Here is a 6,993-nt window from a genome sequence, read left to right as displayed (position 1 = left end):
CGAACGAAAGATAGCGGTTTGAAGAGCAGAGGAAAAAAAGTACCAAGGCAAGAGCCAAGGGATAAAAACCTCTAAGATAGTTAGGTCGGGTAGTAAGAGCAGTAGCGGATATCTTACTGACTGCGACAGGTCAGGCAAGGGTAGGCTTCGTTAGTTGTGGGTATCATGCATGTCGATACCTTTGACGTTGTGCGGTGCTGTTACTCGGCGGCTGCCGCTGGGTGCCGGTGTTGATCTCTCGGTCAGCGTCAGCAAACCTGTAACAGGTTCATCATCGTTCTGTGTTCGACAGGTCATATATAGATGCACAGTGTAGGCTGATAGCGATTTGTTTGTGCGCTTGACCGAACGAGCACTTGTTCATTATATAACGTCGTATTGAATATAAGAGGACAACAAATACTTCACAGCAGTTACTTTTAATTATCATCCGAAATAAGCAGTTGCAATGAAATTCTCCTAATCTCAAAAATGTTTTCTACCGTTTGCCAAATTCGATTTAACTGAATTTCCTTCTACTCCACCGTAATTATGAGATATTTTGTTGTTGGATTGAGTCAAAGTTTGGTGCTCTACACCGTTGAGCGTTGTATGTAGGAGATAAAAGTAAAATAATAATAATAAGAAGAAGAATAAAAATATGCTGTAGACGGTGATTTGTGGCGCTCTGAACATATAGAATCATAAATAAATAGCATAAATACAAGTACTTAATATCACCTGTTTGTGACTACAAATTAATTTGGCAACCAACAATTACTGTGCAGAATCTATTAGGTTGGACACCGCCAGATGCATGGACGAGTTTCTTAGGCACAGTCCTGAAGACAGCAAAGGCACGTAAAGCGAGAACTTGTGCTGTGTCGTGGCGAGAAGCTACGCTAAGCTGTCAATCAGACTCCAGCCCCGCCTTTATGATTAGCAACACCTCGTCAGTTTTAATCCAGGATATTTTATTACGTTAACGTTCTCGTGGCTACTCGCAATTAACGCATCTGATGTAGCAATGCAGAAGAACACAGGTGTGAATCACCAGTAAGTGCATAAAACGTCAAACGACTATGATTGCAATTAACTGTTCCTGGCAGTAAAATTAAGGCACTTTGGAAGCGGTAAGTAGGTATTAAGAACCGTAACTAGTATATCCTCTGATAAAAAATACGAATTAAATAAACCTTGTGCCTCTGTTAAATGAGTCTTACGAATTAAAAGTGTGTGCCCGACCGAGACTAGAACTCCGGACCTTTGCCTTTCGCGGGCAAGTGCTCTACCATCTGAGCTACCGAAGCACGACTCAGGCAAGAGATTTTCTGTAAAGATTGGAAGGTAGGAGACGAGATACTGGCAGAAGTAAAGCTGTGAGTACCGGCCGTGAGTCGTGCTTCGGTAGCTCAGATGGTAGAGCACTTGCCCGCGAATGGTAAAGGTCCGGAGTTCGAGTCTCGGTCGGGCACACAGTTTTAATCTGCCAGGAAGTTTCATATCAGCGCACACTCCGCTGCAGAGTGAAAATCTCATTCTGAGTCTTACGAACTTTAATTATTTTAAAGAGGACGTTACTATGGTAATTATCGTATTAGCAAATCGTATTAGAATTTTTCATTCAGTATTATGCAAACTATCACACTATCAAGTAGGACAACTGAAGGTAAACTTCTCAGTGCGAGACACTTCGGCTATTGCTGGTCTTTTATCATAAATAAATTCTATCGATAGGTGAGATACTTCACAATGGAGCGCGTCAAATAACTTCATTAAACGCAGCACACATTAACATTCTTTATAAATATCAAGTTATATATCTACTTCCGTTTAAATAGAATTCTCGAACATTAATTTCATTCGTACTTTATTACGTGAATTCCGATGGATGAAGTCAGAGTTATAATTTTAGTATGGACGAGCGAGAGTGTGTCAGCTGCGCCTGAGATAATATTTACTCCTATAATGTCTGATCTCCTTCATGTTTTCACGCCTATTACCTTTGTTTCTTTAAACCTTTGAAAGTTATTATAATGCTCATATCGCTCAATTGAAATTCTTATTGAAACCTTTACTTAATTTTTTATATAATGGAATATAAGTACGACAAATAGCTTTCCTTGTTTCGTTATCTCTGACACTGATGAAAAGTGACTTATCTTTGCGATTGACGCATTTGAATACCTTGCAAATCCAAACTATATCTTTTCCTTTCAAAATACTTGCATACATAACTCTAGTGGGGATTCTATCCTCTCCACTAAATGAATGTTGGTAACGCAAATTTTATTTTTACTTCTTTCTTTATTTACTTTTAGTTCAATAAATTCGATTCAAGTCTGAAATTTCATAGTGAATGAGTGACTCAAAGCTAATCAGTCTCTTCAGGTGGTGGCTTACACGTTCCAACTAACAGTCCCTATTTAAAATGTCACGCGTCACGCTTCTGTGTTTATTAGTTCCGCTATGGTTCTAAATTATCCACACCACTTGCAGTCACACAGTGGTGGGAAACAATAGCTGTATTCTATCTACGTATAAAAACTCTAAACTAAACTCCTCCCGAACAAGCCATGTAGGCCCGAAAGTACCAACCGGCCGCCGTGTCATCCTCAGCCTACAAGCGTCACTCGATGCGGATATGGACGGGCGTGTGGTCAGCACACCGCTCTCCTGGCCGTATGTCAGTTTCCGAGACCGGAGCCGCTACTTCTCAATCATGTAGCTCCTCAGTTTGTCTCACAAGGGCTGAGTGCACCCCCTTTCCAACAGTGCTCGGCAGTACGGATGGTCACCCACCCAAGTGCTAGCCCAGCCCGACAGCGCTTAACTTCGGTGATCTGACGGGAACCGGTGTTACCATTGCGGGAAGGCCGTTGGCTCTCTACGTATACACTGTGGAAAATATGGTTCCGGTTATTATCAGTGACCGATTGAGACAGTGTCTCAACAGTAAATACACCATATACGTAGTACGTAATAGAAACTCAACAATAACAAGTGCAAGACATTAACGCCACCTTAAAGCGTGTGCACCTCAAAAACCAGCAAGTACAGCCACAACGACTATTAATGTATTGTACGCGCCAGGATAACCGAGAATCGCAACTAATAGTCCAGTTCCGTGACAGACTAAAACTTCTCTAAACATCTAACTTATAGAGTCATAGAACACGGCTTCTACAATTTAGGCGTCAACTTTTTCTCAGCACGATAACCCGTCACTTATTGCTTCCGTGACCACTAACAATTAATATTCATGCCTTCATAGCGCCAACTGCCACATCTACCGTATCTAACGTTGTAGCTAAACTTTTCGAAAACGTACGACCAAAACATGTAAAGTTGACTGCCCTCAACGTACCCTGATTCTCTCTTACAGAATGAAATCTGTTACAGGCAGACACACTGAAAAACTCGTATTCAATAACCGATCACACCGATTAGCTGATCAGAGTTCTCAACAAAATTTAAATCGATATCTAAAATCAAACCAGCTCATCGACAATATTCCCAACAAAATAACTGTTCGCGATCTCAGCTAGGTCTCCTATTATGCGTCTTTCCCAGGCGACTGTTAGACGCGATATGTAAATGGTGACTTTACACGGTCTCAGACATAACTACCTACCCTTATTAACCATAAATTAATCAATTGTTTGACAATCATACCACGATTACATTGCTTTTAACAATTACTTATTTATTTTTCTGCGGTCTACGCCGCGTCGTGTAGTGGCCAGCTAGATGACATGGGATCCCTGTCGCGGCCAGCTGTTGATGTCTGCTTCTAAATGTCTGTTGCTAGCGCATCGAGAGTCTTTGCCGTAACTTACCCGTACTTTCAAGACCGAACGTTTGCTTCCTTTTCTACAACATATTGACATACAGTGACATTACTTACATAACACCAATAAAGTTACAAAAGTTACAACATTCTTCATGCTTTTAACATCTCTCCAACCTCTAAATTAATACGATACTGCAGTGCCTGTGTAACTACATACAGGCATGTCCAAAGGAACAGGCAGTGCGGCGACTACGGCCGTAATGAAATATAGTCAATGTACACTACTGGCCTTTAAAATTGCTACGAAGATGACGTGCTACAGATGCGAAATTTATCCGACAGGAAGGAGGTGCTGTGATACGCAAATGATTAGCTTTTCAGAGCATTCATACAAGGTTGGCGCCGGTGGCGACACCTACATCGTGCTGACATGACGAAAGATTTCAACCGATTTCTCACACACAAACAGCAGTTGACCGGCGCTGCCTGGTGAAACGTTGTTGTGATGACTCGTGTAAGGAGTAGAAATGCGTACCATCACGTTTCCGACTTTGATAAAGGTCGGACTCTAGCCTATCACGATTGCGGCTTATCGTATCGCGACATTGCTACTCGGGTTGGTCGAGATCCAATGACTGTTAGCAGAATATGGAATCGGTGGATTCAGGAGGGTAATATGGAACGCCGTGCTGGATCCCAACGGCCTCGTATCACCAGCAAAATGGTTCAAATGGCTCTGAGCACTATGGGACTTAACTTCTAAGGTCATCAGTCCCCTAGAACTCAGAACTACTTAAACCTCAGTAACCTAAGGACATACACACATCCATGCCCGAGGCAGGATTGGAACCTGCGACCGCAGCGGTGGCGCGGTTCCAGACTGCAGCGCCTAGAACCGCTGGGCCCCTCCGGCCGGCGTATCACTAGCAGTCGAGATGACAGGCATCTTATCCGCATGGCTGTAACGGATCGTGCAGCCACGTCTCGATTCCTGAGTCAACAGACAGGGACGTTTGCAAGATAACAACCATCTGCACGAACAGTTCGACGACGTTTGCAGCAGCATGGACTATCAGCTCGGGTACCAAGGCTGCGGTTACCATTGACGCTGCATCACACACAGGAGCGCCTGCGATGGTGTACTCAACGACGACCCTGGGTGCACGAATGGCAAAACGTCATTTTTTCGGATGAATCCAGATTATGTTTACAGCATCATGATGTTCGCATCCGTGTTTGGCAACATGTCGGTGAACGCACATTGGGAGCGTGTATTTGTCATCGCCATACTGGCGTATCACCCGGCGTGATGGTATGGGGTACCATTGGTTACACGTCTCGGTCACCTCTTGTTCACATTGACTGCACTTTAGCCGTGGCTCTACCCTTCATTCGATCCCCGCGAAACCCTACATTTCAGCAGGATAATGCACGACCTCATGTTGCAGGTCCTGTACGGGCCTTTCTGGATACAGAAAATGTTCGATTGCTGCCCTGGCTAGCACATTCTGCAGATCTCTCACCAATTGAAAACGTCTGGTCAACGATGGCCGAGCAAGTGGGTCGTCACAATACGCCAGTCACTACACTTTATGAACTGTGATATCGTGTTGAAGCTGCATGGGCAGCTGTACCTGTACACGCCATCCAAGCTCTGTTTGACGCAATGCCCGGGCGTATCAAGGCCGTTATTACGGCAGAGGTAGTTGTTCTGGGTACTGATTTCTCAGGATCTATGCACCCAAATAGAGTGAAAATGTAATCACTTGTCAGTTCTAGTATAATACATTTGTCGAATGAATATCCTTTATCATCTGCATTTCTTCTTGGTGTAGCAATTTTAATGGCCAGTAGTGTATTCGTAACTGCATTGCCTGTGCCTGTGTTATTCTGAATTACGAAGCAATGTTCCTTTGGACACGCATGCCGGCCGGAGTGGCCGAGCGGTTCTAGGCGCTACAGTCTGGAACCACGCGACCGCTACGGTAGCAGGTTGAATCATGCCTCGGGCGTGGATGTGTGTGATGTCCTTAGGTTACTTAGGATTAAGTAGTTCTAAGTTCTAGGAACTGATGACCTCAGCAGTTAAGTCGCATAATGTTTAGAGCCATTTGAACCATTTGAACTTTTTTTTGGACACGCATGCGTGCATGGCTATGACAGATTTCGTTCCGTAAGAGAGGACTAGGGTACGTTGAGGGAGTCAGTTTTAGATTTTATGGTAGTAAGTTTTTTAAAAGTCTAGCTACGGAATAAAACAGGCACTGCAGTATCGTATTGATCCGCCGCCGCTGGGCAAGCGGCTTTCAAGTAAAATGCTCGCCTGTACGGAAATATACATAATGGATGTACGAGTACAGGTTGTAGACACGTGGTTAACGACATATAGAATATTGGGTCTGGCTGTGAGTCTTGTTCAGATAGGCTAATGGCAATCGGCTTTCAGCCGTGATACCGTGCGGACGGGCTCGGCGTGCCGTGCAGCGCTCCGCAGGCGTTGTTGTTCACCCGCTAGCGCACGGTTGTGCGTCGTTGTTTTGACGTAATACCGGTACCGACCCGCCATGGCGTTATTATATCGACAAGCCAAAATCAACCTACCGTTCAACGCATCGTGCACGATAGCGAAGGCTCATGCAATTTAACGCTTTCTTCGAGACGTCATGCACATAGAACCGCAAGAATGTAGGCATTCATTTGTCTATTGTATCCAGCACAATGTACCTCAAACTGATTGACGAAGCGGCTTGTGACACCACTCCTCCAACGATCTACTAACGGCTTCCGCTTCTGCCATGCTAACGGTAATGTGAGCGTGATAGCAGTTGACCATGCTGGTCGGGGGTGCGCACCGTGTGCATCTTTTAACTACCGTTCGAAGATCTCACCAACCTTGTCGTTGACGCGCTGCGACCCTATGGCACAGTTTTGAGCCATACAGAAGAGAAATGGAGTACATTCGGAACGTACCCTGTACTTAACGGGGTACACCAAGTGAGCACAGAACTTAAGAAGCACATTCCATCATATGTTATCGTTGGCGGCTGTCGCGCAATTGTTATATACGATGAACAGCCGAGAACCTGCTTGGGCTTCGGCCAGGAGGGCGCCCCCTCGTTCAGGAGTCCCGCAATGAACTTCCCCAACGATCCACGATCTCTTCCGCTAACGAATGTGGAGGCGGCACGACATGATGTTGTAAGTAGGCTGTATAGGTTTTT

At 44.6% G+C, this 6,993-nt stretch overlaps 1 pseudogene; it reads right to left on the bottom strand.

Annotated features, from left to right (window-relative positions):
- Positions 1–2,745: 2,745 nt before the first annotated feature.
- LOC126204796 (5S ribosomal RNA) lies at positions 2,746–2,863 on the bottom strand (annotated as a pseudogene).
- Between the last annotated feature and the right edge of the window lie 4,130 nt (positions 2,864–6,993).

Source organism: Schistocerca nitens, chromosome 9 (genome assembly GCF_023898315.1).
Source record: "Schistocerca nitens isolate TAMUIC-IGC-003100 chromosome 9, iqSchNite1.1, whole genome shotgun sequence".
NCBI classification, from domain to species: Eukaryota; Metazoa; Arthropoda; class Insecta; order Orthoptera; family Acrididae; genus Schistocerca; species Schistocerca nitens.
Note: the sequence above shows the minus strand (reverse complement) of the source record. Positions and strands in the feature narration are given on the sequence as shown.